The following is a 17,582-nucleotide window of genomic DNA, read 5'->3' as shown; positions in this document are numbered from 1 at the left end:
ATATGAAGAAAATGGAGGATAGTCACATTAGAGAATTAACAGCACAACTGAAAGCCTTAGAACAAAAAAGCAAACTCAGCCTGGAGGAGTAGACACCAGGAAATAACCAATTTGAGGGCTGAAATCAAAAAAGTAGAAACAAGGAAAATAATACAAAAATATCAATGGAACAAAAAGTTGGTTTTTTGAGAAAATTAACAAGGTAGACAAACCTTTATCCAAACTAATGAAAAAACAGAGAGAGAACATGCAAATTAACAAAATCAGAAAAAAAAAGGAGGACATAACAACGGACACAGAGGAAACCCAGACAATTTTCAGTTCATACTTTGAAAACCTGTACTGTACATAATTTGAAAACTCAAAGGAAATGAAAAAATTTCTGGATAACTATCACTTACCAAAATCAAATCAAGAACAGACAAACAACTTAAATAGACCAATAACTTCTAATGAAATAAAAGCAGTCATCAAAAGTCTTTCAACCAAAAAAAGCCTAGGGCCAGATGGCTTCAGTGCAGAATTCTATCAGAAATTCAAGGAAGAACTAATATCAATACTCCTCAAATTGTTCCACACAATAGAAACAGGAGGTTCATTACCAAATTCTTTTTAGGAGGCCACAATCACCTTGGTACCCAAGCCATAAAAAGACACAACTAAGAAAGAAAACTATAGCCCAATATATCTGACGAATATCGATGCAAAAATACTCAATAAAATACTGGCAAATGGAATCCAAGAATACATCAGAGAAATCATCCACCATGACCAAGTAGGCATCATCCCTGGGTTGCAGGGATGGTTTATTGTTCAAAAATCTATCAATGTGATCCACCTTATAAACAAACTGAAAAAGAAAAAGTACTTGATCACCTTCCTAGATGCTGAAAAAGCCTTCAACAAAATTCAACACCCTTTCATGATAAAGGTCTTGGAGAGATAAGGGATAACAGGAACATACATAAACATATTAAAAGCAATATACAGTAAACCAACAGCCAAAATCTAACTGAATGGAGAGAAGGTTAAGGTGATTCCTCTGAATCAGGAGCAAGACAAGGCTGCCCTTTCTCTCCATACCTCTTCAATATTGTATTTGAAGTCTTAGCTAAAGCAATAAGACAACAAAAGGAGATCAAGGGGATAAAAATTGGAGAGGAAGAACTCAAACTGTCTCTATTTGCAGATGATATGATAGTTTACATAAGCGACACAAAAATTCTACCAGGGAACTCCTACAGCTGATAAACAACTTCAGCAAACTAGCAGGATACAAGACAAATAAAAGAAAACAAAATCAGTATCCCTACTTTCTTCAGATGACAAAGGGGCTGAGAAAGAGATCAGAGAAACATCACCCTTTACAATTGCCACAAACAACATAAAATACCTTGGGTAATGCTTACCAAGCAAGTGAAAGACCTCTGTAATAAGAACTTTGTGTCTTTAAAGAAAAAAATTAAAAAAGATACCAAAAAAATGGAAAGATCGCCCATGCTCTTGGATAGGTAGGATAAGCATAGTAAAAATGGCAAACTTGCCAAAAGCAATCTACAGATTCAATGGAATCCCCATTGAATTTCCAGCACAATTCTTCACGGACCTTGAAAGGAAAATAATCAACTCTATATGGAAAAACAAAAGGCCAAGGATTGTCAAAACAACCCTGTATAGTAAAGGAATTTCAGGAAGCATCACCATCCCCAACTCTAAGTTCTACTATAGACCTATAGTCCTGAAAACAGCCTGGTATCGGCACAATGGGATCGAATTGAAAATCCTGATATTAAGCCACACACCTATGAACACCTGCTTTTTGAAAAAACAGCTAAAAGCATACAATGGGAAGAGGAAAGCATCTTCAACAAATGGTGCTGACACAATTGTATGATGGTGTATAGAATACTGCAAATAGACCCATGTCTATCGCCATGCACAAAACTCAAGTCCAAATGGATCAAAGACCTCAACATAAATCCAGCCACACTGAACCTCTTAGATGAGAAAGTGGGGGGTACCCTAGAACAAATTGGTACAGGAGACCTCATCCTGAACATAACCCCAGTAGCAAAGACACTTAGATCGACAACTAATAAATGGGACCTCCTCAAACTTAGAAAGTACTGTAAGGCAGAGGTCACAGTGGACAAGACCAAATGGCAGCCCACAGACTGGGAAAGGGTCTTCACCAATCCTACATCTGACAGAGGGCTGATCTCCAAAATATTCAAAGAACTCAGGAATCCAGTCAACAAAACATCAAATAACCCTATTAAAAAATGGGGTACAGAACTGAATAGAGAACTCTCAATAGAGTAAATCAAAAAGGCTGAAAGACACTTAAGGAAATGCTCTACATCCTTAGCTATCAGGGAAAATGTAAATCAAAACAACCTTGAGATACCATCTTACTCCTGCCAGAATGATTAAAATTAGAAACACCAGTGACAACTTATGATGGAAGATGTCATTCTGTAAATATGTTTCTCATATTGGTATATGAATAAAGACAGCACTGTTGGCCATTAAGAAAGCAAGATAGGTAGGACTAGGAGACATGGAGGAATGAGGAAGTAGTAGAGAGAAGTCAGCACGTAGAGACCCTCTCTCTGGTAAGATGAGACCTCGTGGAAATACTTAGATTAATAGAAACAGGTTAATATTTAAGACAGAGATACTGGCCTACAGAAATATATCTAATACAATGTCTCTGTGTGTTAATTGGGACTGCCTCAGCAGTGGGACCAGACTGGTGGGGGAAAAAACTACTCTTAATAAACTTATGATGGAGAGGATGTGAAGAAAGGGGAACACTCCTCCACTGCTGGTGGGAGTGCAAACTTGTACAGCCATTTTGGAGATCAGTATGGCAGTTCTTCAGGAAAATGGGAATCAGTCTACCATAAAAAACAGCAATCCCCCTCTTAGGCATATACCCAAATGATCCACATCCATGCAACAAAACCAGTTTTAAGTATAGATGAAGGTTAAATCTATTCTAGCAATTTAATGACTTGAGGAACATAGAGGTCACTCAAATCTCATTTAAATTATTTCTGAGCCTGAACATGTATTGCTTTTAAAATTATAAATATTTTTATAGGTTATACTAGAGGTATCTCATCAAATTTTCAATTTTACAATACGCTTACAGTGTTTTAAAGGGACAAAATCAGATTAAAGAAGCAATAATTCCTAGCTACACTACTATACTGTTTATTACTAGCTATGCTACTATACTGTGAAGTTCACATAGAAGTAAAAAGCAATTTACCTACAGTGCTATCATACTCTAAGAAAAGTTTCACTATAAACAGAATTTTCTTCTGCTAAATGCCAAAGTGCTTAATGCTTATTTAGGTTCATCATGGACTGCTGCGCAGTTTAGTTTAGTTTAGTTTTAACACTACAAATCCCCTAGGGAGAAAAATAGGACACTAAATAAAATAGTTGAGTCATCATTGTTCTACTCAATAAATAGTTAGACCATGAGAGACTATCAGGGTCAGACCATGGAATAGATCTAGCATGATTAAAAAAAAAAACAAATATAAATGTTGTGTTCTATCAGTTTCGTAAAATTTTCCTTCCTTGTTCACAACTGGAAATGTCAGAATAGAACTGAGAATTATTCACAACACTAGAATGAAGAAAAGAAAAATAAATGAAATAGTTGATTGATCCTGAATTTGATATGATCATCAAGAACGAATGAGTGTTTATATAACAGAAAGTAAAGACAAAACATGTTGAGCACTATAAATGCATACATACACACATTTATGTCTGTATAAACTATATATATAGATAGATAATTTAATGAGTTCATGCTGACCTTTATCCACTATCAAATATGAAACTTCTAAGAATTAAGACAGGGTTAAATTAAGATAAACAAATGGGTTTGATATGGTGTCTAATGTCTATAGTACCAGAATTTTAGGGACAGAGCAAAAAAAAAAAAAGGATCTTATATTCAGTGACAGTCAATAAAATAAAATTATAAAAGAAGAGGACTCATTATCATAAGAATGGGACAGATGTAAATTAAGACCTTTTAGCCCATGCAAAGGATTAGACTCTCCCTTTCCCCAAGAACAATAAGAAGAATTGACATGGTTGGAGTCTGAAGGTGATAGGATTATCTTTGTATTTTTAAAAGACATTCTAAGTGGAAAAGTGTGGTTTAGGGCTGGAGATTATGAAAGCACTTGTCAAGCTTTTGAAGAGGTGAAAAACAATAGCAGTGTCTTCTATGGTGGTGGAAGTGAGAACTGAAGAATGAGAAAGAGTGTTGAGGCTCACTGGAAAAGAGAAAAGTAAGGAGGTCAGGAGAACCTCAAGACTACAGGGTAACTGGGCAGCTGCTGTTGTGCTGGGTGCCATAAGAAAAACAAAACAGAAATAGCAAAGCTTGTCTATTGTGTGGAAGAAACAAAGCACACTGAGGTCTGTGAGTGGAAACCCAACATTCATGTAAAGCTGATATCTGAGAAGTTTGCTCTGTGGGTTTGGCAGGAAGAGAGATTGTTAGTGAGAGCCAGTGATATGCCAGACCATTGTTCATGTAGTCTATTATAAGGGCCTTGTTCTCATGAGTTTGCAATGCTGCCATAAGCATATCATTGGAATCTTTTAGCTTGAGCTAGTAAGCTACTAAACCAGAGAGATGTCATAGATTGAGAAGAGGATTAGGTCATAAAAACCCTGAAAAGCCTACCTGTCTGTGGGCAAAGAAGGACGGAGTGGCAACCTATGAAGAAGTTGCCTAGAAAAAATTATGAGAGCATGGCAGAATAAAAATGGTAGGGCTACAGTGGAAACTGCTAAAAGAATGACACAACAGACATCTGTCAAAACTGAAATTTCATTCATGTGTAGAAGCCACAAGCTATGCTACAAGCTGCATAGCAGAGTGTTGTGAAGAGCCAGGCTAAAGAAAGTTGGGGAGATTGGAGATGCAAAGAATAATTTCTCTGTTCATGACGGTGATATAAATAACAATAGCAATAAGGGTCAGAGCTACAAATAGATGAGGAGTTGGTGAGTCAATGGGATTGTCCTTTTCAAAGAATACAAAATGAAATGGTTTTCAAATAATACTATTTCAGTGTTTCTGGGAAGAATTTTATTGAGAGAAAAATCTGAAACCACAAAAATCCCATAATCCCCAGAAACTACTTGCACAGGGTGTTTGTGCCTCCTCACCAAATATACATACATATGTATGCACACACACACACAGACACACACACATATATATTTATGGAAAGGAGAGTGGTCTATGACAAGCATTAAATGCATAGTTTCTTGGACAACAAATATAATTTAATGAAAGCTATTAAAGGCTAGTAAAGTTCAGCCACTGTCAAATGCACCCAAATAAGTGGAAGGTCTTCACAGTCACTTGCCTCATCCAAGATAACTGTGTGTAAGTACTGTCCTCTAAACTTCAGAGTTCTATGCTTCATCCCAATACCTTATCCCTCTAAAATTATCTCCCCTGGGTACAGTAATTACTTAAATTCTTTGAAATCCAAAAAGCCTCATCCTGGCACTTAATGGCACTAAAGTTAAATAAAAAGAAGGGAAGATAAACTGTTTTGGCACTCTGTCCTTAAAACCTGGCTTTGGGCCTCATTTTAAAACATATCACCGAAGGTCTCATCGTATTTCTTCCTGTATTCAATAAACGGTTAAGTGGTCATGCATTCATTATACCATAAGCTGCACACGGATGCAAATGGATGCCATTTATAATATTTTACAGTGTTTTGAAGTTACAAGCCCATCTAGAATGATAAAGACCTGGGAAATGTTAAGCTACCTCACAGTCTTTTTTTTTTTTTTTTTTTATTGCATTCTTTAATAGATCGGTGCAATTTCTTTGCATGCTATAAAAGTCAAGAAACTATTTCCATGGCATTAAATGGTAGCACATGGAGACCATTTGGTTTTTAAGAAGAATGTTCCCTACTTGTGATTTGTGTATTTTAATGCCCTTTTCCTTCTTCTTGCTCTTTCAGGGACAGTTTGATTCAGAGTAATGGAGCGGTAGAAATTAAATGAGTGTGCATGAAGTCCAATGAACTCAGTGTACTGCTTATCTTGTGACTATACTTAATCTAAATAACATATTTTATGCTCTGTAGGAATGGCATTTTCAAAGGGCTATATTGTAGTAAATGAGAGTATATGTCAGTAAGGATTTGCTAGACAAATCAGATCTCTGAGAGAAGTATATCCATCCATTCCAATTTAATATACACTTCAGTGTGAAGGACATTTTTTTTTCCGTGTGTGTGTGTGTGTGTGTGTGTGTGTGTGTGTGTTTGTGTATAGACCATAGACATTTACAGTCATTTTAACTATATCTTCTATCTTTCCTACTTTCCATTTTTATTTTAATTTTACTTATTTGCTTATTTATTTATTTATTTCCAGTGAAGTTCTCTAAATAGATTTTGCTTCCACAAGAAACAATAAAATAATTTATATATGCACAGTGGTTGACTCAGTTTTCCTTAACCAATGTAGAGCCTAGGGAATAAAAGCTTTTTGAGGCATGATGTCAGTGAAAATGTTGAGTGGAAAAGAATGCAACCTCTGGGCACAAAACACATGCCAAGCACGGTCATTAACAACAAGACCCATTACCTTTCTACTGAAACAGTTTTCTTTATCAATTTTGATGGAATATTTAATAATAAACATGTTATAAGGAAAGATCTTTTCTATATCTGAACTATTGCCTGGCCTTTTGTCTTTTCTGGAAAAGGGTATAAGCATATGAGCTATCAAATAATTTTGTTTCCTCCACTGTCTTAAAGAAAACTTGCTGCTCAAATTGGACACTTGGGCTTCATCCTCACATCTGGTCAGCTGACCTATATATGCACCCTCTCCTGGGATTCCTGTGCAGCTGTCTCTTTGCGTCTGGAGACAGAGCTCAAGGCTGAAGCCTTCACAATCTATTTGATTGTCACCATGCTGACTTCTTCCCAGTTTCCACTGGATCGACCATGTGTCCAAACCACCCTGGGATATCCTGGAACAGATCATCTTATTGACAATCTCTTCCTTCCTGTCTGAATATTTCATAAGACTATACAAATAACAACTACATTAAAAAAACACCAACTCAGTGATAAATGAATGTCTAAAAGCCATTAAAAGTTTTATCAGTGACTGTTAAAATAAAATTGCTGCTAAGCTCAGAACCTTTATGCATGACTTCTTTGGGGTCTTCAAAAAACTGTATTTTCTGTTTTTATACAGGTAAGATTGGTAATTTACTCTCAGTATTGTGACTTTTAGTGGTACTACCTGAAAAGAGAACTCAAAGAGAATTTTTTTAAAATTAGTGATATTCTTTAAATATGGGTCCACAAAAAATACATTGACTAAGTTGACTTTGCCCATGTTTGCTTGAAATGGAATGTTCTTATTGTTATCAACTATTTAAGAAGAAAAACAACCATCTGGGAAATTCTCAAAAGGACCTGTTATGAAATGAAATATTTTCCATCAGCTAAAACTCCTTCTAGCTCAAAATGTATATAATTCTCAAATCCCTAACGCAACAGCATACATCATTTTAAAACAAAACTATTCTAATAATGCTTACAAATGCTTTTATTATTTGGCATAATTTTAGAAGTTCTAGTGAGAAAAATAAAACAAAAATGAATACATGTGCATTTCTAAAAGTAAAATCGAATAATCATTAGCTTAAGATGACACAATATGCTAAACATGTACTAAAATTTAGTATATGTACTAAAATTATTAAGAGAGTTAACAAAACTACAGTACCTAAAATGTTTATGTAGATTTCCCATTCATTACTTAGAGGGCATAGTAATACAATTTGAAAGTAACTAAATGTACCAAAAAAAAAAAAAATCTAAATCATACCAACAAAATGGAAATTTCAGAAATTATATAGTAACATAATATGACCTATCTTAGTTACAGTATATCTACAACATTTATTGTTGAAGACAGTAGATAATGTTTTAATTGGTATTGAGCCAATTTACCAATGACTTAACTGGTCAAGGGCAACAATATCTACTTAAAATTCATAGAGAATACATTTAAAAACATAAGATAATATCCAATGTAATTTTCTTATCTTTATTTGTGAGGAACGAACAGGTGTCATGTTATGTAAATGAAGGAAATACAACTTGTAAGCACTGGTTCTGTCCTCCAACCATGTGGGTTCCAAGGACAAAACTCAGGTCGTCAGCCTGGCAACAAATATCTGCACCAATCCAACCACCTCTCATCCTAGTTTTAATTTAAATAGTATGAAGGATTTATTAGAAAACCTAGCCAAAAGTGATTTCTGTTTAGGCAATCCCTAAAGACTAGAAACATTTAGGACCATTTGTTTTCCAAATGTTAAGGAAAAGTCGGCTCTCTGTTCACAAGGTTTCTTTTTGAAGTTTTGACTGTTCTAGAACTAGCTCTGTAGACCAGGCTGGCCTTGAACTCACAGAGATCCTCCCTCTGGAATGTTGGGATTAAAGGTATGCACCACCACCTCTAAACTAAATAGAATTTCTTGACATTTATTTAAATACAAACCTAGATAATTTTCATCCAATATTCAACATTTGGGGGCTAATATATGAATATTTTCCCACCACCACATTGCTTTCTAAAAATTAGAAGTTTTATCAATTCCACTGGACATCTCCAAAGACATTTCATAGTTTGAGGTCCTGGACACTCACCTTCCATTTCTCTCAGGGATCCCCCAAGCTAATTCCTAGTCAAAACCTATACATTCCTGGTGCCCTCATATCAAATGAATGTCACTCTTTTTGGTTTGCTTTTGGCTACACTTGATTATCAGTTCTTTCCATAATGTCCATACAATCTTGTGGAAATGATAATAGAGTTTTGCTTGATGATTATGGAATTGATTGACTAGGAAAACAAAATGATATCCAGAATAGTGAAATAGAATCCTGGAAAAAAAATGTGTCTAATTATGAGAGGTGCAGGGAAACTAAGAATGATTTTCCTTTTGACAGAATTTAAGTTTGGAGCCTCACTTAAGGGAAAAAAAAAGAATATGCTTTTTTTTTTTCAGAAGCAATAAAGAATTGAAATATCCTCTAATATATATTAGCCATGCAAACCTTTCAAATGTTATACTACTCATAAATTATTTTAAATATCAAATGAAACTAGAAGCTTATTCAAAACATTTTCAAAATACATTTTGATATATGCAGATTAAAATATGAGGGTTTCCTAGACATTTGAAATGTAAATCCTACAATATTTTTCTATTTCTCTTCCCTAATTTTCTTTAATTCTTAATCTCTGACAGTATTCATTTATTCCTGATGGTGACATTTAGTGAATCAGCTCACAAAACAACACAAAATACTAAGCCAGAGTGAAGAAGCATTCCAAAGCAAAGATAACCTTGATTGATGCAGCTCCCAGAAGAGACAAAACAGCATTTGGAAGAATGCATTCTCATCTGTCTCATTGACTTGAGTGAAATGTCTCCTTTCTAAAACTTTTTATTTAGGTTTTATATTTCATGTATAAAATGTGAGAAAATACAATTCAGTTTTGAATAAGAACCATGTCTTCTATGTGGGTATTTATATTATTGAATTCAGTTCTGGCAGTTTGATCCTTGGTGGTAGATTGATTGGTTGGTTGCCAGGTTGATTGATTGATTGATAAAATATATTGTTCATGCACATTAATGTCATAATATGGTTAAAAGGAATTTAGTTATTTCTTTCTTGCCCTCCTCTGGAATGTACTCTCCATTTAGAGACTATTGAAAACAATCAAAATAATATTTCTATTTTTAAAACTTCATGTTCCATAACTTTCAAGTTGAGGTTTAAATTGTGTGAAAATGTGATGGTTATTTCAGAAGCAAGCCTAGATTTGAGAGTGATGATAGAAAAGTCAAGCTGAAACAATTTCCCTTTTCCAGTTGTCATAGAATGAATAAGAACAATAGAAGCAATATAGAGCAATTATGCATTAACAGCCACACAACCATATAGCTTTATGTCACAAATCTCAGGAAATGAAAACAAGGGGGAGAAATAGAAAAGGGTGGCAGAATGCAGCTTGGAAAGTAACTTTAGATACATGCATATGTATGACTGAGAATTAAATAGGAAGATAACACATCAAGCATTTTAATGCTCCCCATTGCGCGCTCGCACACACACACACACACACACACACACACACACACACAATTCTTCACCATTAACACTACAAGAAATAGAGAAGAAAGAAATCAAATATTACAATGGAAAAGTAAGGATAAAACCATCGGGCTGTAACATAACTGAGAAGAAGATGATTATTCCAAGAAAACTACTCTTCTGCTTTGGGTGATGAAAATCAAAACAAAAATATTGTACATAGAAAGGATTATGATAACAATCATAGAAAATAATTGTGTTATATGTTAAAGCCTTTAGTTCTTCCTATCTTTGTTTTCAACTGGAATGGGCAATATTTAATGACTTGTATATAAAATGAATAACCTTTATACTTATAGTAATATAAAATAAAAACTATTTCTTGGAGATAAATGTCTTTTATGTTTGATCAGCTAGCCGTATTTGGTTTTCCATTTCTATTCTTAGCAGTTATAAAAATATTTAACATGTACAAAAAACTTACATTGTATAATAAACAAGAATCAACTGAAATGTACAGTATCTCAAGGAAGCAATATTGGAGAAAGCATTGTCTTCATCTTTGAATTCATATTTTAATCAACTTTTAATTTTCAGTGACTCTGCTTGTCTTTTCCAGTTTAAGGAAAAGTTAAAGAGTTTGTTTGAAGCAAAACCCCTTAGGCATTCACATACTATAACCAAAAGTCTCTGATTCTCAGTACAAACTATAGAATAGTAAAATGGACAAATGAGGCAAACCAGATGTCCAGGTCTTTCTTAATATTTATGCATGGAAGAATTCAAATTAATTATAAAATCACCTCAATTTTTACAATAAAAATGATTAAACACCAGTTCTGGCATTCAACTGTAAAGTTTTAGACTATGAATTTACTTGAAAGGTGTAGAACTTGCATTTTCATTATTATTTCTAAGGGCACTCATGTTGTTAAAATGAAAATCTGGCCAAGTTTAAACAACACAACCTAAAGCATAACAGAAGTCAACATTATTATCATGACTAGATGCAAAATTTTCATACATTATACTCTAATTTTCAAACCACAAAAGTGCATTATTTAAGAGCAATATTATTAAAAAAGACCAACTGAAATTACAAATGATTGCTATTATGCCTGATACTTAAGATTCAGGTACTAAAAATTATTTTTAAAAACTTACAAATTAATCAAATTAGTAATATTCATTTATGTTAATCAACAATCTGTCAGAATAATAACAATGAAGAACATTTTCCAGAAATATATTTTTACATTCATTACTTTAATTAGATCAAGAAAATGCAGTTTTCTAATGATCATTATATAAATGTAAACAGGCATATACTAGCCATAAAAAAAAAGATTAGATCTCTTTATTCGATTCTAGGGGATGGATGAGAAATGGACAGAAATTGGGATGCATGATGTGAAAACCACAAAGAATCAATAAAAAAAATAAGAAAGACAAATATACTCACTTCCTCAAGATATACTACTTCTCAAATCATATAAATCACATACCTTTTCGTCTTTAAGTAGTTTTACTTTTGTGTAACTAAGGTGATCAGATAATGTTTTCCTATTCTATACTATTTTGACCTATGTAGCTTCTGATTATGAGTCTATTGGTTTACACAATTTGTATGCAATACTGTAGTCAAACTTTTGTTTCTCATTACCTGCTTATCAGTATTTCCATCTACTATACACAAACAAAAGATTATTATTTGATGGCACAATTTGTTTCTTACTTATGCAAAGAAGACAAACAGTGTGGCCCTTTAAAGTATATCTATAGTTTTGTAAATTTTACTCCTTCTGTTTTCTATTCTCAATACTTCTAGGTTGCAAAGTCCTGTTTCACTATGAATTCACACACCACACACACACACACACACACACACACACACACACACACACACACTTGAAATCTTAATACCTTAAGAAATAGTTTTATAAATATATGGATATTAAAATCTAAAACATTTCTAAGAGAAACTAATGAGGAGAGATCAGTTAAAAGACATGCTGTGTACATTAGCTGGAGTATGCATGTAAGATTATAATTTAACCTAAATTTATCTAAGAACAAGAGCAATCACTTTCAAAATTTCCATACAAGAGTTCTATGGAAATTGACACCATGATCAGGAATTTTATGGGCATGCAGAAGGACCTATGAAAACCAAAATGAATTTTGAAAAAGAACAATTAGAAAATAAAATCATATTTCATATATTATTATGAAAATATGGTGATAAAAGCAAAGCAAATGTCCTATATCTATATTTTCCAACTTGAAAGGGTTAGCAAGAAAAGTACCATGAGTCTAGCCTGAGCTATAGAATGAGATTCATTATTATTTAAGTTACAAAATGAGATTATGTCTCAAAAAATTAGTAATAAAAACAATGTTGCCCTGGCATACAAATTGACAAGTAAAACATAGCTGTAGATATGCAGATGGATATGGATAAATACAAATAAAGAATATAAGAAATTATGTAATTATTTTACAATCTCAAATAGAAAATAATTTATTTTTAAAAAGTAGGCTCAGAAATATACAATCATTATGTGAATCTGATCGCTATTCTTGTGACAAAGACTTTAGAAAACAAAGGAAAGATTCATTTTTGACTGTTATTTAAGAGCACAGTCCAGAACTAACTGGTTTCACTGTTTGTGGGGCACCAAGACTCAAAATGTCATGATAGGAAGCATGGTAGAGCAAAGCAGTTTGCCTTCTGATAATCAGGAATTTACCAGAGAAGGGTATAGAGGGGCCAAGAACAAAATATTCACCAAGGACATGCTCCAATGATGTACTTACTCCAACTACACTCTGCCTCTGAAAGGTCCCACTGTCATCCAGCAATATCATCAACTCCAGACTCAATCTGTTAATCAATCCAGTACTTATATAAGAACCTTCATGCTCCAATGACTTCTATATGTTTGGATCCACAAGCTAGAGGACATTTACTTGTTACTAAATGTGCTTCTCTGGTGAAAATTTCATATATAAACTGTTAAAATCAGCTAAAATTTTACAAAGATACATAAAAGTTTTTGTAAAATTAGAAAAGCCTTTCAAAATTATTACTAGAAAAATTGGGCATGTGTATGCTTATAATAACAAGATTAAACTTTGGTTCATACCAAATAAAAAAATTAGCAACAAATGGATTTTAGGTATAAATGTGAAAATTGTATTTATATACAATCTTTATTTAAAAAGTTATAAAAGAAAACATTTATATAATGAGTTAGGGAAAAATATCCTTAAATGTAGGTTCAAAATCATGCTGTATAAAACAAAAATCACCAAATTATACTTCATACAAATTAACATCTCTCTACTCCTTCAAAATATTCTATTAACAGGATCCAAATTACTGCTGTAGACTAGTAGAAACCAAGCTCATGGGAACTCATGACCTCTGGACTGACAGCTGTGGAGACTCCAGAGGACCATGCTAGGCCCTCTGCATGTGGAAGAGAGTTGTGTAGGTTGGTCTATTTTAGCGGCCCCTGGCAGTATGACCTGGTGCATGGTGGGATGCCATCCTGAACCTTAGTTCAGGGGAGAGGGGCTTGGTCCTGCCTCGGTTTAATCTGGAACAAATTCATCAAACAAAACATGTGGTTAACAAATGTGTGAGAACATAGCACTTGAGAGCAAAATACAAAATACACTAGACAGTTACTAAAATGGGCAAAACTAAAAAGCCAGACTTTACCATATTCTGGCTAGAATACATAAAGAGGAATGCTGTTACACATTGGTGTTACGAGCACTTTCCCACCAGCCTGGTCCCAGAGTCGCATGAGTCCCAAAACAACACACTGAGACTGTATTAGTTGTAAAGCTGTTGGCCAATGGCTGGAGCTTCTTATTGGCTAGCTCACTCTTAAATATTAAATCATTTATATCCAATCTAAGTGTTTTCACATGGTCTTATCTTACAGGAGAAATGGGCTGGACCTCATAATTCTCTTAAGTCCTACACACTGGTAATAGAAGAGTGTAAATATATAAAGCCAGCATTGAGCATGGCTTTCATTTTCTTAACAATTAATCACACATCTTTCACATTATCTTGATGCTATACATACAACAAAACAAAACAGAAAAAATTTAAAAAGTGTATTTTAATAAAAGGGTGGGCTTTTTTTCATTATTGATTTTTGCTCTGAAATTATCTGACTGCGTGTCTCAGACTGATGTAAAATTCAAAGTGCCATGTCCCAGCCTCCCAAGTGATGAGATTTCAGTCATATAGCATCATGCCCAGACTCAGCCATAATTTTCACCACAGGTTTATTTGTAATATATAAATACTAGACATGAAGTGGACAGCTGAATAGCAGTCATAAATGAATTGATAAGTTGGAATATTCCCATGATGTAATTTCAGATATAAGAATTGATTTGAATTTCAAAGTAATTCAAAATAATTATAGTTAGTGAAGAAAAGAGAAAGGTCATTACATAGTTATGTGTACATAAAATTTTAAACTATGCAAAATAATCCATAGGTTAATAATTGCTTAGTACTTGAGATACAAAGATAAATGACAGAGAAAATATAACAAAAGGGAATATTTTAGATAGGAATGTTTACTATATTTAGTAAAATGATCATTAAATTGGTAAAAATATATGTTGAGACTATAAAAACATGCAGTTTCTTATGTTTCATAATTATATTTGTAAAGTTTTTAAATTATCACTTACTTTTCATGGATTGGGGAGTATACCATCTTGTTCTCATATCATATCAATATATCTTATTCTTACATAAAATCTGTGTCTTTCCTTGTAAAAATGTCTTTGTTTCTCTGGCAGTTTACTCCAGATTAACTCACTAATGACTTACTCACTAAAATATGATTAATCTAAGTATGCTTTTAGAATTCTTATCAAAGCCCTAGTTTCCTGTTGTAAAAACATGATAAAGATAAAAAAAGAACAATGATATTATTTGATATCTTTTGCATCTACTAACATATATTTTTTTAATCTCAATATCTATGACGAATCTGTCAGGTAAACTTTACTGAGCTTTGAAGCATCTTCACATATGCTTTTGTCTATCAGCATCAATAGTCTATTCTCCTATTCACTCTAGGATCTGTATGCTACTTCTTTAGTACATAAATCTGATTTTGCTTCTAATAAATGAAATATTATGCCATAAAGAATTATTTTTAAATAATTCTTACTTAAATAACTTACTATCCTACTTGATGGTTATCCTAATCTTTTATGACTGTACATGGCTATAGGAGAGGCCTGAGGTTCAGCATTTTTAAATAAATTTCTTTATGATTGGCTATAAACATTTTATTTCACACAAACACGTGTGTGTGTGTGTGTGTGTGTGTGTGTGTGTGTGTGTGTGTAACTACAGTCAAGCAAAGAATTCTTCAGTGAAATGGGTCGTGGACTATAGTGGACTATATCAAGAGACCCCAGCACAGAATAGGTTCATTACCCTTACTGTAATGAAGAGCCTATGGACATAAACATCACAGCATGAGCTTGTGACAGAAGGGATGGAGAAAGATGAAGATATCAAAATCTCCTTTAAAGCTAAGAGCATAACTACCAGATGCCTCTACATTTGATCTTCTGCTTAACAAGTGGCAGTCTGCTTGTATCATCCATAGTTGGAGATGTCTATTTAATAGCACAGGTGATCATAAAGTTGAAGCTGTGTTCCTCTCATTAGTTCCTTTTCTACTGTAGTTACAAAACACTACAAGACAACTTCCGGAAGAAAGAGTTTATTTATGTTTTTGGTTGCAGAATAAGAGTTCTTTATAGGATGAAGGAAATAAACAAAACAATCAGGGATAGTAGCTCGAGCAGCAGCTGAGATCTTACCTCTTAAACCTCAAGGGCCAAGCAGTGGAAGCCTGCTGGAATGCTGCCAGGCTCTGAAACCACAAAGTCCATCCCTACTTATATAGTTCCCCTGATAAGGCCATACCTTCTAAGCCTCTAAAAATAGCCCTACCAAACTGGGGGCCAAGTATTCAAGTACCAGAAGAGCATTAGGAAAACATTCTCACTCAAATTGTCACACCATGTAAATACCTCCTAAACCCTGTGTTCAAATATTATAGCCTATGAGGGACATTCACATTCGAACCACCACACCTTCTACATGCTGAACCTCAAGCCTCTCCTGTAGCTATGTACAGTCATAAAGAAAGTAGGCTAACCATCAAGTAGGATAGTAAGCTTATTTAAGTTTTGTCATTTACAGATAAGTTAGCTAATGGCCTGGTCATACTATTTTAAGCTTCAGTTTTATTCCCTTTAAATAGTGTATTAATATTACTGCCATAGTATTATGCATTAATAGTGTAACCATAATCTTTAATAGTATAACTGTACTGAACTCATAGAGCTGTCCTAAAGATTGATTTGTAATGACATAATAATATGAATTCTGAAATGCCTGGCACATGGCAATTTTTCAATATATGAATGTTTATAAAAAGCTATCATCATTAAATTTGACCTATAATTATAGTTTGGTGTTTAAAATGTGTCATCATAGAATAGAGTCTTTGACCAGAAGCCCATTTAAATACCTAAAATAATGTCGGGATTTTTCACTAGGTTAACTTTAGATTTAAGATCAATTAAATGCAAATGTTGAAACATACTGGAATAAAGGTTATCTTTATAGAAAAAGAAAACCTAAAACTTTAAAGCTGGTGGTAGAAATTACACATTGCACAAACCCAAACTGTGCTTGGTGAAAATATAATCTTCAAAATGCTCAGTGGGAGTTTAGTCATAGGGTCAAACCAACTCAGAGGACATTGCAACCCTTACGCTCCTTTGGGGAGATTTGTAATACAAATAGTATAGTAGAGGGACTTAGAAATGCTGCATTTAAAAGAAAAAAAAATATGTTGTTCAACCCCCATGTTCTCCACACTTCCTTCAATAAGGAACTCTTGTTTATAAACAAATGTATGTAAATATGTATGTGAGACATTCTATCAAGTTTTACTCCTCTTAGTATTTTTATTAAAGAGGGAAGAAACAACTATTCTTACCTGCTCTTGTAAAAAAAATGTCAGTGTTCAGTATTGAAGTCCTGTTAGCTTTCAACACAGTGGCAGCTGCCTGCCATCTCTCTGTCTTTCCTGCTTGGGTACCAATGCAATTCCCCAGAGGTGTTGCTCCCTCTTCTATTCTTCTCACTCCTAAGCCCTTCAACAGAATTCAGACTAAAAGGAAGAGTGTCTCTACAATGGAAGTCCCATTAATTGTAACTTTTTTATTCACAGGAGAATCATTCTCCTCTCTCTCTGAATTATGTATTCAATTTGTATTCCCTATTCTAATGAACAACAAATAGAAATT

Source organism: Phodopus roborovskii, unplaced genomic scaffold (genome assembly GCF_943737965.1).
Source record: "Phodopus roborovskii unplaced genomic scaffold, PHOROB, whole genome shotgun sequence".
In the NCBI taxonomy this organism is placed as follows: domain Eukaryota; kingdom Metazoa; phylum Chordata; class Mammalia; order Rodentia; family Cricetidae; genus Phodopus; species Phodopus roborovskii.
This window is presented reverse-complemented; position numbering follows the sequence as displayed.